We start from the raw sequence: 20,526 nt of genomic DNA on the forward strand, positions 1-20,526 counted from the left end.
AGCTATTGGGTCGGGTTTTGGATCCGATAACCCGTTAACAGCCCCGACCAATGGGGATTTTCCACGTGTAAAATCATCATTGGCTGGAGGAAACACGTGTCGGCTCACCGTTGGGACAGATGTCATCCGCTCATTGGACCGAAGGCGCCTATGATACGGCGACACGTGGCACGGCCCAACAGAGGCCCATTCCTGTGAAAAGGCCGGCCCGTTTGACTTGGTCAAAAGGTGGCGGGCCGGCCCACGGAAAGCCTGTTAACGGCCTGTTCGCATATAGCCCATTTACAGCCCGCTAACCCAGGGCCCGTTACGCCCTATCCGAATTAGGCCCAGTAGCGTCATCTGGGCTGTCCAATATGATTCAGCCCGTTTTAACTTCCGGCCCATGTGTGGCCCATGACTTCTTTCGGCCCATATGAGGACCTTTGTAACTCTTGGCCCATTAACGGCCCGTGGTGAAACTGGCCCGTAATGAACAATGTATCACTTTATACCCATTAACGACCCGTTATTCCATTGGGCCGTTTCCAGCCCAAGTTATCTTTCGGCCTTCTCAGGGCCCATTGATTCTTGGGCTCATTTGCAGCATTCGGTTACATACGGCCCGTTACTGTCATTTTCTGCTTGTGGGCCAAATTCAGCCCGTCGTTACAGTCGCCCCGTTTGCGGACCATTAATACGTTGGGCTGTTTTCATGTCAAAAAAACCCGTTGGGCTGTTTTCATAGAGTTATCAAATACGGCCTATTAACGGCCCGTTATGGTCCACGAATAGTACGACCCATGATTGGCGAAATGATGATACGCCCCGTAGAAGGCCCATGGATCCTACGGCCCATATCAGGCCCATGGATAGTACGGCCCGTAGAAGGCCCATGGACCCTACGGCCCGTAGAAGGCCCATGGACCCTAAGGCCCGTATAGAAGGCCGATGGATCCTACGGCCGGACGAAGGCCCATGGATCATACGACCTGCAGGAGGCCCATGGTTACAACAGTCCGTGTGTTGCGACGATTATTTTGGCCTAGTTACCAAAAATAGGCTATTGTGGCCACTAGAAAAAACAGAAAAAGTACTGCAGTGACTACAAGCAAACAACTAAACAAGACAATAAGGAAATAAACAAGCAAGCAATTAACGCTAGCCTATTACCGCTATTACACATATTACATCCACTGGGCATCAAAGTTCGCCACTAGTGCAAATATAGGGAACAAAGCAGCACATTACATACACTGGCCGTCAAAATTGGCCACCAGTGCAAATAAATGCGGCAGCAAAACAAGAGCATAACTGAAACAACTTCAGAAGAGCTCAAGAAACGTTATCCTGGGTATCCACCATGCTGGCAATAAGCTTAGCAAGCTGATTAGCTTTGTCCTGTTTGGCGCTAAAATCCTCCAACGCTTGCTGTTGCACCAGAAAGTATGCATCTGAATGCTCCAGGGACTTCCGCAGTCCTTCCACTTCTTGTCGTAGCACAGCTAATCGATGTCTTTCAGCTTGTAGTTGAGACTCAAGAAACCGAACTGATTCAGACAGTGAGTTTGAATAGCTTGTGCAAGCGGTAGTGGCCAGTAACTCGAACACTAAACGAAGACAGGACTTTGGGGTTGTCTCGCTGTCTTCAAGATAGTCTTCCTTAGCTGTTTTATCAGCTTTGTTGGAGACCAACAAGGATGTGTCACTATCCTGAACCTTATCTGCATTACTTCCTTTACCATTGCTTAATAAGGCACTCTTCCCCAATATTCTGTCAGCATTCTAAAAGAAGAAACAAGCAGACACATAACAAGTTTAGCATGTACTAGTATATGAAACTCATTTCGGTGAACCAGTTCATTAGTAAGGTGCACAGGATTAAACTACCAAGTCATCTATTGCCAAGTACTAGTACATAATAAAAGCATCAAACAAACATATATCTATGTCCTATGGTCACTTCATTGTCTTGCCAAATCAAAATAGAGACACGGTTCAAATCATATCAGTTCAAGACAAAGCAGCAGTGAAAGAATACAAAGCGTGGGAAACTACACGGCACAACAATATTTCAGATGGCTACCACGGGTCTACATGTACAACAACACTATTGGCTCTGTTGTGATGCTAGTAATGTGCATGATATGAAAGTCAACTCTATACACAATTGAAATTGAAATCAACAGAGCTATTGATAAAAGCAAACCTGTTAAAGAAACATGCGTGAACATACCTGCTGTGCCATTGGAGTTTCGATTGGATCCTTCAATTTAAAAATAAGTTTGTATGAGTAAATACAGTGATACAAGAGCAAAGCAATCATAGTTAAAAAAGGCGCGCCTAAGCGAGCGCTTAAGCGCGCCTAGGCTCGAGGCGTTGGCAAAACGCATTGCGCATAACTACGCATAATCTGTGCATAACTGCGCATAAGCATGCACTTTGGTCAGTAAAGTGCAAGGCGGTGGCAAAACGCACAATTAACGCCTAGCGCTTTTTGAACTCTTATAGCAATGGAATCTTAAATTAGAACAGTTGTTCTTCAGGTTTAGGCACTTGTTCTACATGAACAGAGTACAGTAAGACGCAAGAATATAATACTAAAAAATAGAAAATGAGCTCATAGACCTTACCACATTCTTGGTTCGGCACCAGTACAGAACAACGCGTTCCCAGTCAGCGTCCAGTAAATGTATCTCAGGAGAACGTAAGGGAATTTGATGAGTTTCTTTGCCGGTGAAGTATGTTTTCTTCAGGTAATTCCGATACTGCCACCAAGCATTCTTGAAGATAGCAGAGGTATTAGCACAGGTTACCTCATCCCGAGTTTCCAAATCGGTCCTTCTCTATAGAGAAAAATGGAAAATTTGCTGTATTATAACCATCATGGAGGTAGGATGTATGGGACGAAGCAAAGTAATTGCCATGAATAACATTACTTACACATAACTCCTGGACAAACACCTGCAACTGGCATTTTCCTTCATCTTCAGCATAATATTTCCAAGATGGGAAGATACGCACATACGATTTAACAACATCAAATGCGATAGATGCTAAACTACGACTAGCTGGTTGTGCTTCCTCCACATGAATAGGCGTACTAACTGGTGGAGTTGGGGTTCACCGTGATAGTACTGGCCCTTTGGGCACTGGAGCTGCCTTACTAACTGCTCTTGTTTGGGAGCTCTGTGGTGGAGATGGTGCTGTGTCAACAGGAACTGGGTTACTATCGGCTGGGGTTGGGGTTAGATTGGGTGAAGCTGGTTCTCTGTCCATCGCAGTAGGGGTACAATCTGCGAGAGTTTGGGTTATGTGTGGTAGGGCTGGTTCTTGTGCATGTACAACCGGGGTGCTATCTCCACCAAGAGGTAGCACTGTTTTATTTGAAGACCGTGTTTTTAGTCCGCTAGATACTGGCATCACCCGCTCCAATTCAAATGGCTGATAAACAGGAAACATAGTTGAATGTACAGACATTGTATGAGAGAAACATGCAATAGATAGTGTGGAAAAAAGAGGGCATGAAATAGTTGACATGTATATTGTTTAACTGAAACGGATAGCATGACATAATTTCACATATATGATGTCTATCTAAACTGGATAGCATAGCATAAAAAAATTCAAAGATATGATGAATTACTAAACAGGATCGCATGACATAATTCACCTACATGTTATCTAAGTAATCAGGATCGCATCATTTAATTCACATATGTGATTTATTTGCTAAACAGAGGGCATTCGATATGATGTCTGAACTAAGAACATGGTGTTGAATATTGTGTATATGATGTCTAAACTATGCAATGCAAGACACCGTATGCATGATATGAGCAGTATAACCATGCCAAGTTAGAGCATACACCTCAGTGGGGGAATAGGACTAGTCATCTGTCTCTGAATCCATCTCCGAGGAGCTATCGGGACCCAACAAGAGATCTGCTTCGACAGGTAGCACTGTCTGCTCTGAAGGCCTTGTTTTCACTCCAGATTTTTCCATCTCCCACCCAAATGGCTGATTCACAGGAAGAGTAGTTTAATGTACAAACATTTTCGACAAATGGAAATGTAATGAAGAAAAGGATGGGCAAGATATCATTCAAATATATGATGCCTGGTTAAACAGGATGGCATTGCACATTTCACATATAATATGGCTGGCTAAAAGACATGAGACTGCATAATTCCCATCTATGATATAGAAACTAAACAGGTGGCATTACAGAACATGTCTAAACTAAGCAGATGACATATATGATGTCAAAAGTAGGCACTGCAAGGCAACATATGCATGATATGACTAACATCATCATGCCAAGGTAGAGCAAACACCTTGGGGGGTAAATAGGAGTGGTCAGCGGCGTCTGAATCCGCCTCAGAACAGATATCTTCCTCTGGATTACAATCTAGAGAGGGGTGGCGAGGGTTTGCCATTGAACCCACCATGGAGCGATGTCTGCATGACATTGTATTGCCGCGCAAAACTCTTCTCTTTTTCTCTACATGTTCAGCATGACTGTGTACAATATCTGACATGCATACGAAAAAAATATGGTGAGATTATGTAAGGAGAGCATGCAGAAATTTAGAGTGATGGTAACAACCAGTGGATCGACGTTTTTCCGTTGAACCAAAATAGCCCTAATGGATCGACGTGAATGTATAGTAATAAGTGATGCAACAAGTGTACAACCTCTTTGCCGTAGCCATGTCGACCTCAGCATCATTGGGTTGGTCGCTGAAGCAGTTGAGGCAGAGGTGGCTGTCGGAGGTGTGGAGGGAGATCTGAGGAATCTGTAGACGGCATCTAGGGCACTGCTCTGTTGTGATGGATCGTTCTGTCGTTGGAGCAGCTCCGGTGAGCCGTAAGACGTCAAGGCTGAAGCAGCACAAGACAGACATCGTCAATCTCAAGTGGGATTCTAATAGCATCTCCAATAGATGATGTAAAATGGATGTAAAATTAACATCACCAAAAACCACCTGACTACAACAGATGAGGTAAAAACTGTTGACTCTGAACTTAACTGTCGAAACTGAAATTTACTGTGGAATCTGAATGCTACTGTCGAAACTGAACGCAATGGTAGCAGAGAGGCACTTGACATGTAGTTTAGGGAGGGCCTGCAGTTCATCTTCAACCTGCACCCCCCTGAGCCGCCAGCCACCACCGGCCGAACCGCTGGCCCCAGCGCCGCCTCGCCGCCCCGAGACAACTCGCCACCGCCGCCCCGGCCAGCCCTCTAAGCCCCCCGCCCCACCCTGAACCCTAAGATAGATAGTGGGGTACCTCTCCGGCGAGCCCCCGTCCCCGCTGCGGGTGGTTCTTCCTTAACTCCGGCGAGCCCTCCAACCCCTGAAAATCGACTGACCCAAAAGTCGATTCAGTCGACTGAAGTGTGGCTTAATCGGAGCAGAGCAGCAGCACGAGCGAGGGGGAGAGCAGCAGCTGCAGCTGGGCGAGCGAGCGATCGAGCGAGCGAGAGCCAGAGCAGCAGCGGCATATCCGGCTGGTATGGACGCCGCCGCTGAAGGGGCCTCGCACTGGGGGAGAGCCGCCGTGGAGATGTCGCCCGCGGCGCCGGCTTCAAGGTAGCCGCTCCATGGGGGTGCGGGATGGAGCACCGTCGGTGCCGGGAGGTCGAGTTAAGGAGAAGGTGCGATGCAATGAGTGTACAACCTCTTTGGTGGCGCCGAGTAGGCCTCGGCTTCGTCCGAGGTGTCGGTGAGGATGTTGCGGTTCCGGTGGAGCAGGTTAAGGCGGCGCTGTGGGGATGGAGCAGCCGCGATAGACGAGGCGATCGTCGGAGCAGCTCCTTGGAGGTGGAGGACGGGGCGGTTGAACCGGCGGGACGGCGAGATGGACGACGGATCCTCATCCGGGGAGGTGGACGAGGGACGTCGAGCTATTGCGGTGGACGTCGTCGTCGGGGAAGAGGCTCCGGCTGGGCAGTGGTGATGTGGCGGACGGAGGAGGGTGGGGTTTCGCGGCTGGAGCGGAGAGGTTATGGCGGCCTGGGATTTCGAATGACGAAGAGGGGGCGATGGGAGGGGGTGAAGCATGACTTAGGACGCGCTTGTCCAAAATGTAGGGTGTGTTACAAAAGTACCCCCCACCGATTTGAACTAGCGGCCCTTTCGGCTCAGGGTTAGAAGGGGGACTTCGCGTGTCGAGATTTGGCAGCTGGAGGGAGTTTTCGCGCATGTTGTAATTTCGGGATAGCAAGGCGCGGGTTGTGAAGGCGCCAGTTTTGGGAGCACGATATCTGAATTTTCGGGATATAACAAGACGCGGGGTGAATTTTAGGGACTAGGCTAACGTGTAGTAATATTGTACCTGTACGTACCAAATCAATTCGCACTTCCCTCAACCAAAAAGAAAACAAAAAAAATAAAACTATTCACACCACACAAAGAGAGAGTCTTGCCCCGTTTTACTATACAAATGCTATTCAAAGCTACTCCCTCCTTCCATCTATATAGGGCCTAATGCGTTTTTCGATACTAACTTTGACCAAATATTAGAGCAATGATATATGACATGCAACTTACACAAAGCACACCATTAAATTCGTCTGTGAAAGGTTCTTTCAATGATATAATTTTCACATTGTGCATGTCATGTACTATTAATCTTGTCAACAGTCAAAGGCGGTCTTAAAAATCTCATTACACCCTATATAGATGGAAGGAGGGAGTATGAATCCATCTTATGTCCGATTAATTTTTTTCGCTTGTTGTATAATGCATGTAACCTACTCATACCAACATTTTAGTGCATTCCAAATGTCTATACTACCGCTGCAATTCGAACTAAATTTGAATTCGTTTCTCTATTTCAATAAGAATCTACAATCACGATTGTTGCCAACTTCAACCATCATAGTTTCCTTGCTATCCGCCAGATATAAATCGGACGGCCTATAATGCAGGATGGCAGGCACACCATCATCAACAACTCCATTTTTTATAAGAGTAGAGATAAAATATATTAAATGTAGTATAACATGTTCATAACCACACCATGTGTATCACCCTTATATATATTCACACATGTGTCGGTTTGAAACACTATGATAAATTCTTCAAATATCCGAATTCGCTTTTTATAATGAAGTATATATGATCTCTATTCATCTTTTACACCCACACAACCCTCTTATCTTTGTAGCTAGTGCTAACTCTCTTGTGCATGCACACGCCCGCATCCCTCTCACCCTCCCTCAGCATTCTCTAGCTCCATCGCGCAAATTCGTCTTTTCACTTCAGGTCGTTCACCCACGGTGTGTGTAGGCCCCCCAGCTCCTTCTTTACGGCACCACATCGATCGATATGCCTCTCTAGCCAGGTGTGCCTAGCACAAACACAAGCTTCCCCTCTTCTCTTGTCACCGTCCATGCCTCACTCCCACCACTCTTTTCGTCGTTCTCGTACTCGCACACTCCTCCCCCCTCGATATAGTATGCCTCTCGTACCACCTCCTACATGCATCCCTCTCTCTCTATCCTTCTCCTCGTGCCTCATTTGCTTCTAACACACACATGCATGTACCGATCGATCTCCCAACATATACCTAGATCGACTTTAACTACCCCCCCATCGATCGACGTACCTCACAAGTTATGTCTCTCCTTTCTCTAACAAAGGGCGATTGATCTTCCTATGTAGTTACGTCTGCTTACCACAGCCAGATCGTCCCCCTTCATCATTCGTGCATGCCTCCTGACCCGTCTCTCACACGCACATGCACAGACAACAAGCAGCCATCTCCTCTCTTATTGATATTGCGGGCGTGCCCTCTGTTTGTCTAGCAAGCCTATCCCACCATTTGTTAGAAGCAACTCCACTACCACCCCCTCCAACACTCTAGCTCTGTCTCTCTCCCAACCTTATTCCTCTCCTGCACATATGCATGGATGCCGATCGATCTCCCTTAATACATGAGGCAGATCGATCTCCTTAATACATGAGGTAGGCCTCTCTCCTCCTCCACACATATACCAGCCATTGTACCTCTATAGTTAATTGGGCCTCCCTCTTCCCCCACCACACACCGATAGTCGAGCGCTGCAGGTAGGTATCCATGCCACAGAGACAAACTGCACATGTTCCATCTCACGTTCCAGTAGGCCAGCCACTCTATATCTTTGACGTGGGCACACACAAATTCGATGGCACTCTTTATCGATCATGCGCGCACACACACAAACACATCATCCCTCTCTTTGATTCTATGGACACCTCAAGCCGATGATACCTCCACTCTCTTCTCGTGGATCGCCCCCTCTATATATATGTTATATCCAGGACTCTATTTCACACACATTGCATATGTTACATTTTTGATTGACCCCCCCCCCCAAAAACTCTCAAGAACCCACACACTATATCTCTCTAGGTTTGTATCTCTCTCACACAACCCCACGTAGGTGGTGTACGTATACAAGAAGAGAATAGATGCACCATGCACGTACTCATGCTTCGTGCCCAGCCACACCCGCGCGGGTACACGGTGGAGCTCATTTCTTTATGAAATGGCAGCCCACGTGCTAATTTGAACGCCTGTAGCGGTTGTTTACCTAGGGAGGTCGTGTACCACGCATGCACGAAACAAAGTTCGACTTGACGCGTTGCCGCGTTATTTTTAAATAAAGTTATAGCGCTCAATGGCATGTACACAGAATATAAAACGATTTTTATGGAGAAGAAGGTAGTCCGCTCACTATATACAATGGAGCCTGCCTGCCTGGTTTGTCGCTCTTCAGAGTATCTCACACAAGGCTGCGTGGCCTCTCTCTCTCTCTCACCGTTGGTCACTGATCCGGCCGCATCCTGTCCGCCGGGGGAAAGGGAGTGCGGTGGCCTCTCTCTCACCGTTGGTCGCTGATCCGGCCGCATCCCGTCCGCCGAGGGAAAGGGAGTGCGGTGGCCTCTCTCTCTCACCGTTGGTCACTGATCCGGCCGCATCCCGTCTGCCGGGGGAAAGGGAGGAAGTGCATCGTTTCTCTGTTTGACGGCGCCGAGGCAGCACGTCCCGATCTGCGGTACACGCCGTTCTCTCTGACCAAGCTCCGGCACGGCAGGGCCTACGCCACCTGCTCGTGGATTCCGCCCGCCGCCGCTCACCTAGTTACATCCCGACGACCTCCAGGTATCCTCTCCGGCCTTGCTCCACTGCCCGTCTTCCCCCGTCGCTGCATGTGGATCTTCCATAGTTCTTTGCCCAAAACGTAGCTCGTCCGGCGTACTTTCCATATTGCATTCTCGTCCTCACACTGTTTTAGACAAACACAACCGTGTTGTTATCTTCCCTTAGGACAAGGAATATGCTTCTTTTTTGTCGTCGCATGTGTCATCAACTGTTATTGGCCAGTAATTGTTTCCTTTCTACTCGTTGCTATTGCGACCTTTTGGTGAACTGCACAAATCACTTTTTTCTTAAGAGTGTTTTGTGCAGTTGTACTAAAATGTCACACGGGCAACGTCTCTACATTTCAGTGCGACTGCACAAAGGGAGATTGGTTTTGCTCTATTTTCCTCATCCAACTTAGAGCCTAATCTTCTCCAACTAGTTAGTCTTAAGAGAGACTGCAAAGGTGACCGGCTTCTATTTGTGTGTTTATTGTTTCATCAGCAGTCCTCTATTATCGTAATCACACTTAGTATCTTTGGAACAGGGACGCTCAGCTCTATTTTACTGGAACTGCACAAAATGATCAGAATGTGTTGCATGCTCCAGACAACTACTTTTTTCCCAACATGCCTTGTTGATTTAGATAGAGCTAGGGGGACGTTGCTGCCAATGAAAGCATGGATCAATTTTAATTTAACACCTTCTCACAACTCTGTCTTCAGTTGTGATGTAATTATTAGCTTTGATCAGCTAATAATTGACATGCATTAGCAAGGAAGTTAGTTTTTTATTGTTTTCGAAAGAGCATCGATGGCAAGACACGCGAAACAAAAGCTGAAAGCTCACACCATTGTACAATTTCATGTCGCTGGAAAATTATTTGTATAGTACGTCAATTATGCAAACAAATGATGGAAGCTTGATAGCATTGCCAGAAGCCTCTTCATCATCCGGGTCCATGGGCCATGCACAAAATTATACTCCTTCGTTCCTAAATATTTGTCTTTTTACAAATTTCAAACGGGCATATTTTAGAGTGTAGATTCACTCATTTTGCTTCGTATGTGTACTCCCTCCGTTCCTAAATATTCTATTCGTCTTTCTAGAGATTTCAACAAGTGACTACATATGGAGCAAAATGAGTGAATCTACACTCTAAAATATGTCTATATACATCCGTATGTGCCAGTCCATTTGAAATCTCTAAAAAGACAAATATTTGAGTAGTCACTCGTTGAAATCTCTAGAAAGACAAATACTCCGGAGTATATTTAAGAACCGAGGGGGTAGTGCACAACCGCATGGGAGACTCAGCCTGGTCGTTGCGCCGCATTAATAGTGAGTAATGAGCAGTCAAATCATAAGCCCCACCTTTCCCACTGTAAGTTGCTCTAAAGAAGCAACCATCAATACGCTCTTCTTTGAATCCGCTCATACAACTCCATCCGTCACTGTTTATACATCGCGCTTCAGAAAAAAGAAAAAAATCTGTGGGACCAAGGCGACTAGCAATCGGCCTGAAAAATAGCATTGGTAGTTATAGCACGACGTCTATTACTAGAGGGAATAATGCGTACACACATGCATGCAGTGCTTCCACCCCGGGTACACACATGCATGCACTTACTCCACTCCGTAGTAGTACAGTACATGGAGAGAAAATTGTGGACTTGATTGCGGTTACCACGCCCTAATTAATTGAGCATTAAACCAAACGCGTCTAAAGTCTCTCCGGTGGTGGAAATGCATTGAGAGAAATGCATCATAATGAAGCGCGCCCTGTAAACTGTGACGGAGGGAGGAGTAGTATGAAGGTGCAAAACCAAGTACGCGTATGGCCAGTCGGTCAACGCAGCTCCTCTTGGCATATCACTGACATGTGGGACAGGAGTGTGAGCAAACCGATCTCAATTGACGGCAAAGAGCCAACCCGCCATTCCTTGACAGAGACGAGGAGCGAGAACACACAGACGGGCTCGCACGGAGGCCAAGATATATTCGAGCATGGTTGGTTGATCGATATCATTCATTACATGTTGGCTGCCATTTTCCGCCCTTCTCTGGAATAAACGTGTACTTTGTCAGAGATAAAAAAAATAAGAGTACAGACGCTCCACCATGCGGTTCTAGTAGTAGTACTACTCATACTACTGCGCTTGGCTCTTCGCCTCTTCGTGAAGTCGAACAATGATGGTACTCCGCATGTTGGGTACTACAGTGTATGCCTCTGACAATCTGACACCGAATGGACTGATGCATGTCCACCGAGGGTAGGTTGCATTAGTGAAAAGGTGTAAGCGAGCTTCACCTTGTCCTGCAAGCTTCTCCTCGTTCTGTGAGTTGACAGGGCACACCAAAAAGTAGTGCTAGTCCATACTCCCTCCTTTCCGGTTAATATGGCTTAATCTTTTTTGCGGGTAAATGAGAGAGCTTTATTCATATATAAGAATTCTTAGGACGATCAGCCAAGACACTGGTCACTAGGAAGCGAGGTACCCCACAAAAAAAGAAGTAGGAAGCGAGGTGTTTCATCAAGCCAGCTCTCGGCCACATTCAAAGTGCAGCAAGCACGGTTCGCACGAAGATGCGCCGCATGGTTCACAGGAAGATGCGCTGCAAGGTTTGTTGACCTGTTTACTTTGCGCTTGGCTGTTCGCCTATTCGGGAAGTCGAACAATAATAGCACTAGTAGTATAGTGTATGCTTCTGGCAATCTGACACCGAATTAACTGTTACACGTCCACCGCCTGAGCGAGGGAGAGCTTGCATTAGTCAAAAGTTTCTCCTTGTCCTGCGAGCCACCGCGCGCAAGCTTCTCCCGTCCTGCAACCTTCTCCTCGTTCGGCAAGTTGACGGGACACAGCAAAGTAATGCTAGTCCATACTGCCTCCTCTCCGGTTAATATTGTCTTAATTTCAAACGAGATAAATACACTGTCTGTCACTGTATCTTTGTAAAAATACGGTCAGTGGACTTTATAATACGCTCATTGCGCTCAATATATATATATATTCCGGTGTTTATACGGTCACTAGCTCACCCTGACTGAGTATGTGTGTGCATGCACGTGTAGGTTAAGCACTTGAGCGTGACCGTGTGTGTTCCGTCGTGTGCTCGGACATGCATGCATTAGGGCGCCGCGCACGTTTTTGCGTCCATGTGTACGTGTGACTGTTGCATACACGTAGGGGGAGTACGTGTAGGGGCCACTAAGGAGTAGTCAAATCACACAGTAAGTTAGTCGGAAGAAGCAAGCATCATTTCACTCTTGAATGACACGTACGCAATATAAAATGGTTGATATGGAGAGAAAAAGAAAACCACTATATATACACTAGCAGGAGCCTAAGCTACAAGCCTGCTTGCTTAGGTTGCTCTCTTCACAAGCATAGAATGACGGGCCTGATCCCGCGGCTGGGGGAAGGGAACAATGTTCTGCGTAGACGCGGTCGACATCGGCGAGGGAGAAAACCCACAGTCGGTGCGTCCCAATCGGGGGTCACCGCGGTATGGGCCGATGCCGCGTCCCAACCGCCCTTCTAGTTACAGCCCGACGTCCCAGGTAGTCCATCTTCCTTTTGGAGCCGTCTTGCTCCACTGCCGTAGCTCCATCTCCATGTCAATCTTTCTCTACTTCTACCGGCTTCTACTTGTGATGAGTTTATGTCTCATGAACTAGTGCCAGTACTATTATTCTAATCACACTTCTTCAATATCTTTGCCATCAGGGATGCTCAGGTCGATTTTAGTGGCACTGCACAAAAGCATCGTATGATCCGAGGGTGCCAGCCGTCTTTCCTTCGACAGGTTCTACCTGGCCAGGAAATTAAATCATGTTTAGGGTTTAGGGTTTAAGTCGTAGTGACCCCATCAGTAGTTTTTCTTTCGTACACGCTCTCACAACTTTTTTCTTTAGTTGTGAAGTAAATATTGGCTATGATCTGTGAATCATTGAGATGCATCAGCATGCGTGTTAGTTTTCCTTTGTATTTGATGGAATGTTGTAACGGGGCAACCTTGGAATAGGAATGAAAATGGAGTGGAAAGTTTCTGTTTTTCCGGAGAAAAAATGGAAACGGAGAGAAACCAACGTTTCATTTCATTGGATCGCGCCATCGAGCAAAACCAATGTTTAAATCACGTGTGTCGTGTTCGTGTCTCACCCTCCTCCACGGCTCGACCCCACACGGTCGCTCGGCATGCCACTCACCGCAAACCGAGTATATGATAACTTTCCCGCCTGCTTGTCGATGGATCGTGCCATGGAGTACTAGCACTACTGGAAGAGATTGACGAGTTGGGGGAGGACAGCTAGCTCTAGCACGGACTCCCAAGAACTTTTTACATGCATGTTGTAGCCGGCTATTGCGACCTTTGAACGCGGAGCAGCCGCGTGCACCCGGAAGCGGCGCGGGCGACGCTCTCTCGGCCGGCGCGCCGCTTCAATGCCGGTGCCAGTAAGAGGTCGCGTCCGCTCTGGCCGGGCATGAATGCGGCACTGACCGTTTCGGGCGGGAAGCACGCGCGGGTGATGAAGAGGGTTCGGGTTGGTCAGGACCGGCCGTGGTAGCGGTCCGGACGTGCGCAAACAAGAGATGTTGTACGTTAATATTGCTGCGCATATAATTAGCAATGTAAATAATGTGCCAGTTGGACAAATATGATTGGAGATGGAGATGGAGATGGAATTTTACGTAAACACGGATATGCATGTCTATGTCTATGTGTGTGTGTGCGACGACTCTCGCGACCTGGAAGCGGGGGCGTGTTTTTGATCGAGTTTTCTTTCTTGGCACGTTAGAAAAATTGTCCGCCAGTTTTCGTTTCTTTTTTCCGGGAACGCGCGTATTCTATTTAAAACCACTGCTATGGATAGATTTTTTTACTCCATTATAGCCTCTTGTTTGAAAGAGTTTCTCGCGTCTCGCTCTCTCACCCTCTCCATATCAAAACAAGATGACAGTGTCCACTCTATCTCTCTCCTCAACTGTGGTCACCGATCCGGCCGAATCCCGTCCGCTGCGGGAGGTGAGGAGGTGCAGCGTTGACGTTGTCGCCGTCGGCGCTGGAGGAAGCCGATGCGCACCGTCCTCTCGGAGCCGGCGCTGGCGTGGACGAAGATCCTCCGCGCCCTTGTTCGCTGCTGTCGTGTGGGCAGATCCCGTCCGCTCGCCTAAATGACATCTCGCCCACCTGAGGTATAACTTCTTGTACTGGTCTAGCTCCCCAGGTCGCTGCGTGCGGGTTTTCTTCTATGCGACTACTCCCCAGCTCCCCATGCATAGTAGCTAGGGTTCGTCGGCTGGTCCAACATCACCTACTAGTACTATTATAGAGGAAATGCCACTAGAAAAGTTGTCCTGATTTATGCCTCGGTGGAGGTATACATGTTGTTTCGACAAAAAGTACATGGTGGTTGTGCGGTCATTGTCCATATGGTGGTAGTACTATCACTGGTTAAATGAAGAAATGCTTTTTTTCTCGGGTATCCTGGTTTAGTTCCCATCAAGATAATTATGATGCTTCTGTTTGTTGGTGTACTTTTCATTAATTCTTATTGACAATTGAGATGTCGTTGCTAACCCTTTTTTATATTTTTGGAAACAGCGATGCGTGTCTCCATACCCGGGCATGTCTTCCTCAATTTTAGTGGAACTGCACAAAATTGGATGGCCATTGTTGTTCCGCCTCACTGTCCTCTGCCACGTGGTTCTTCCTTCCTCGAGCTTGATTACTAAGAAGAAACAGACCACAGTGAGGATTTGTCGAACTTCATAGGTGCCTCACCCAAACTTTATGCCAAATGGATGATGCATCACCACGATGACCTATCGATGCTCATGGTTGCGCCTCATGGTTGCGTCGGCTGGTGAAGCTGATCGATTTTCAATGAAAAACAACCTATCTTCCATCAGTTCTCTTTGCTTGTTACACACAAAGATGATATCCTTCATCAGTTCACCTTGGTTGCGTTGGAGACGCAGTTGTCTTTCACGTTGGTGCAATTTTATCACACAATTGGCTATGAACCAAATGTTTCCTCGAAGAAGCATCGATGTTGGTACTAAGAGCATAAGTTTTGTATTGATTTCTAAGCCTTCTCACAACTTTGTCTCCAGCTCCCCTGTAATTTTATTTGTCTAGCTATTAACTTTGATTTAAAAAATGGTGTGGACTAAAAACCCGGATGGACGTAGTAGCCCTCCATTTTTATTTACTCCGCATATTAGATTTGACTGAAGTCAAACTTTGTAATACTCTCAAACCTTTCCGATAATTGAAATTAAAACTCTTTATTTGTACACACTCTCACACGTTTCCCATAATTTGGCGCATGTGTGGTTGTTCACTGAAGGGAGGGTAGTGTACCACACGTGAAGGACATGAAGTGCGACCAGGATGCGTGGGCGTGGATCGTTAGTTCATCGGAAGTAGTACTAGTTTTCTTCACTGTACATTAAATAAAGAGTTTCGTTTTGTACTTACACAATTTAAAACGATTGTTATGGAGAGAATAAGAAAACCACTCCCCTATATATTAGTCGTATACACAAGAGTACTATATGGACGCAGCTTCATTGACTTAGTGCACCTGCCTTTGGATTTATGACAGGTGGGCCCAAAATGTGGCTGGCTCACCTGTCATACAGCCAAAAGCAGGTGCAGTGAAGGCACCGGAGCTCAGTCCATACTACAGTAGTATATATATAAGCGGGAGCCTCAGCGCTTGTTCGCTAGGGTTTGCACTTTCCACACGCTCGCCGCACTACATATATGTTACACGCTGGAGGCTCAGCGTTCATTTGCTAGGGTTTTCTATATTCACAGTCTCTCACCCTCTCTTCACCAGATCTAAACAAGACTGCGTTGGCCTCTTGTCTCTCTCTCCCCCCTCACAGCTGCTGAAGGAGGCGTCTGTATCCCGTCGCACCGGGAAGGGGAGGAGGTGCAACGTTCACTCTATCGCCTTTGGCGAGGGAGGCAATCCACTGCCGGCTGCACTGTTCTCTTTCACCCAGCGCCTGTGCGGGAGGGCCACCGACCCCTTCTTCCTCGCTGCCGTACGTAGTGTGGGTAGATCCGGCCTCCCGCCGCACGCCTTGCCACATCCCGACGACCCTAAGGTATAAGTTTCTTTGAAACCGTCGTTGCTCTAGCTGCATGTGGATCTTTTTTGATCTGTAGTCGAATCTAGGTCTTGGTTCAAAGAGGAAAGAAGGGTGCGGTGGGCTGGAGCAAGAATCTAGGACGTGGTTCAATGAGGAAAGGAGGGGCGGAAAGTAGTATAGACTGGCTATCCAGCCGCTTTGTAGGTCGAAAAGGGAAAAAGGGGGGTTACCCAGTACACACATCTGTAAGGAACCGATCTCTTTGTTGAAAAGGGAAAGAAACTGGGGGGGGTCGGGTAGTTTGTGCAGGACTAGATTTGCTGCCCTCACATAGGAAGAAGGTTCAAAGAGAACAAATATGGGACCAACGCATATATGCTGCTTGGCTACATACTCTGCATCACCCATTTATATGTGTGGACGCACATGGTGCTGGCATGTCCCATACAGCTATTCTGCTGTTGTTAATCTAAGAATGCCACTGGAAAATTGAAGCAATGCCACTGTTAAAAGTAAATTACATTTTTTAACGAATGTTGTTTCAAGAGAATGTCTCTGTTAATATCAATCAATGCAACCGTTTTAGAAATGCTACTGTCCTACTTTGTTTTCCATCCAAGATAAGTTAGATGCTTCTTTCTGTCACCGTTTGTTTCATCCTCCTTTATCGGCAAGTAATTGTTTCCTTTTTTGCCTCTGTTAAAACAGGGCTATCAATTCAACTTGTTGCTATTGCGACATTTTGCTTCGCTACTCGAAACACTTATGTTTTAAGAGTGTTTTGTGCAGTTCAACTTGAATGTCACATCGATGACTTTGCTTAATTTTGGTGGAACTGCACAAAAGGAGATCGAGATTCGTATTTTACCTTTGTCGGTCTCATGAAAGGTCAGTACAGGCCTTCATCCACATGATTGTGCAGTGTGCTTTGAGATGTTGTGCTACTTGTATTGGTACTGTTTTAAATAAATGTTGAATTGAAGCTATTGTATTGTTGTCTTTTCCCATTAAGTAGTGAACAAAAATGCGACCAACCCAGACATGATGCTTGTTGCTTTGTTACAACAAACTCAGCATCACCCCCTTTATAAGTAGATGGAAGCACATACTGTTGTTGTGCCCACTCTCCCCTGGAACTGTTTATGCTTTTCATCAATCTAATGCCGCTGGTAAAATTAAGCAATGCCACTCTCAGAATTAATTAACTACTGAATCTTAGTTCAAAACTGCAACACTTGTTAGGAATGGTACTATCCTGGTTTGTAGTTCTTTCTACATGTTTAACCAAGGTATTGTTAAGATAATGTCTCTGTTAAAATGAATCAGTTGCATTGTTTTAGGAATGGTACTTTTCTGCTTTGTCGTTCTTTATACATGTTGAAACAAGGCATTGTTAAGATAATGTCTCAGTCAATATGAATGAATCACACTGATGGAGAATTGCTACTCTCCTGCTTTGTTTCCCACTAAGATAAAGTAGATCAGTAGATGCTTTTCTTCTGGGAGTACAAGTCATCAACCGTTATTTCTCAGTAATTGTTTCCCTTATACCTATTGTTGCTTACAGGGATATCAAAATTAAAGCTCGGTTTTATTCCGACTTCGATTTTAGTTGAACTGCACAAGAGGAGCCAATGTGTCCAAGGCAAACTGCTGCATTACTGGGTCCAGCTGGTCGTTCCACTTTGCAGAAAGAAGCAGTCACTGTTTGCGCTACATTACAGAAGGAATGACTGAGTAGCTTTACAGAGTATTATTAGACACCGGTGACATGACTAGTCTACACAGACCATTAGCAATTTAACAACACGTGGAGTTCCCTGGGCAAAAAGTGCCCAAACAAGTACAAGAAGCTACGACAGGACTCCACGATCATATGCATTACATATTTTGAATGGGAAAAGCTTGTCAATGTTTAATCATTGATGTTAGTAAGAAGACGTTAGTTTAATATATTAGAATTGGAAAACCTTGTCAAAATTTGCTCATTGATGTTAGCCAGAAGACATGCATTTGATATTTTTGAGTGGGACGCCCTTGCTGTGAGCAGCGTCGAGTGTTTTTTCCTATTCCTGTGTTCAGTTTAGAATTAAATAGTTACTCTGCTGAGATATTCTTGTGTTAAGAGTTTGTTCTGAATATTGTCTATGTAATGCCAGGCCTTGTGTTTGATTGCAAAGTTGAGCTTGGAATGTTGTGGCATGCAGCATCACAAGCTGTTCACCGTGCCTCCTGAGAATAATGCTTCGTATTGTTTTGCATGTCGATCTAATGCCAGTGATTTGCTTGTTAAGAAGATCATCCTCTTCTGTTGTTTCCATGCTTAAGAAGTTCATCGTCTGATGTTTCATTCATAGCCTATACGACAAGTCGGGTAGGTTAGACGTGAAACCATATGATCTTCCGACCAACTCATGATATTAGGCCGTGATTGGATCGTCGTTTTCCAATCAAAACCGCTTGTAAAACTGACGCTTGTAAATTAAAGCAGATGGTCTCGGGCGAAGGCGCTTGGTTGGTCGATTTCGACTAGTAAAATATCGGAAGTACTTCACACACGATAAAAACGCTGAACGACACTCGGACGATTGCTAATCCAGCCGTTAGCTGCTGTTTCAGCCTTGCCCATGGATGGCAAGATACGCACATCGTGCATGTATCGTCTGGTAATGTCGTCCATATAGCAGTGCTCGTAAAATATACACTGGTCTCTCAAATTACACGCGTAACCCGCCGGTTTTACTTATAGACCTCGGGCCCTCGGTTTCATTACGCCTGTATTTTACGTGTTGTTTCCGATGACGAGTAAATTACACTTGTATGTTAATACAGGTTTGAAATAAACCAGAGCTCCCAAGCGCGGCCTTACCGTTTCATGCCGTCTCAGTTTCTCGAAGGTGCTCATAGTTGTCCGATGATCCTGGCTTCCTGAATGAGCAGCGGGCGCTATATCAGACCATCCGTAGGGCCCGCGAGGCCCTCTCCGTTGTCCTTCGAGTTGTTGCGCTCGCCGTGGCGCCGAGCATTGTTAACATCGTCAACGAACATGAGGATTCAGGAGATGACTTTATTTTGACTGGATGACACTAGGGACCCACTAGGGCCATAGCCGTACGTACGCAAGTGCCTCCCTATTATGTACAACTATTTTTTTGCTTTCTCCTGGTTTCCTGACATCACGGTGCGGCCGACAGCTGGGACCAAGTAGCTCGAGCAGTATTTGTGTTTTTAAGGCATGAGCACTGCAGAGTTTTTCTTGGCGATGATTTCGTTGTTGTTCAGAGGAGAGCAGGGTATTAATTGGGCGGGCTGTGGCCCGTCTATCCCAGGCCAGATATCCGGCCCAGATACTAATTTTTTTCAAGATGAAAATGGCTAGCCCAGCTATACGTCTTTTTGAGGAATACCAGGCAAGGTCAACTTGTTATTCTCCGCCCCGCTGGGCTGCAAATCTTTCCTAGGAGGGATGCATTAGACTTAACAGGAAAATGGGCTTTAAAAAATAATAAATGGGATGTAATTATGAAAACTAGGTAGTAACTATAAAAAAATGCACCAAACACGAAATTAGTTTATAAAAATATTATATGGATTTTGAAAATCTTAAACTTTCATTATTGCGCGTGCAATGTTTCGTTGGATTTTTACGTAATACAAATTTATATTTAATCTGACTAGAAATTTCGGGATAAAAATATTTCGGATCCCATCAAAATGTGGGAAATTTTATTGAATTATGCCTTCAACGGTTGGTTGAAATTATTAATCGTTGTCCTAGCTAGAAAATGGGTTGTACTTTTAACAAACTGTAAATGGTCTGTTGTAAATTCCATTAGAATTCAAAAATGGGTTGTACATTCTTACAAAACGCAAATGGGCTATAAGTTCTCTGCCACACACTTGTGGGCCTACTAAGTGACGCGTCCCCTAAAAAAATAAGTTGACGCGTATGCAAGGCTTTGTCAACTTATTATAGTCAACACACGGTTCTAGCAGCAGTGGCCGTTGGATGTCTATCCAACGGAAGTCGTGCTTCTTCTTCAATCTCGGATATTCTTAGCTTCGGCCGCCCAAAAATGATTCCTCCCCCTGACATCTGGGGCGCACTGTTTTGGAGCTGACGTGTGGGCCTACTAAGTTGGAGCGTACCAAGGGCTTTATCAACTTAGTCAATATAAACGATTCTAGCTTCAGTGACCGTACGATGTCCATCCAACGGCCGTAGTGCTTCTTCAACCTCTGGTCTTCTTGGTCCAGCCGCCCAAAGCAGCGTCGGTCGTGCCGCCTGCTCCTGCCTCC

The sequence above is a fragment of the Aegilops tauschii genome, chromosome 4, assembly GCF_002575655.3.
Source record: "Aegilops tauschii subsp. strangulata cultivar AL8/78 chromosome 4, Aet v6.0, whole genome shotgun sequence".
Lineage (NCBI taxonomy): Eukaryota > Viridiplantae > Streptophyta > Magnoliopsida > Poales > Poaceae > Aegilops > Aegilops tauschii.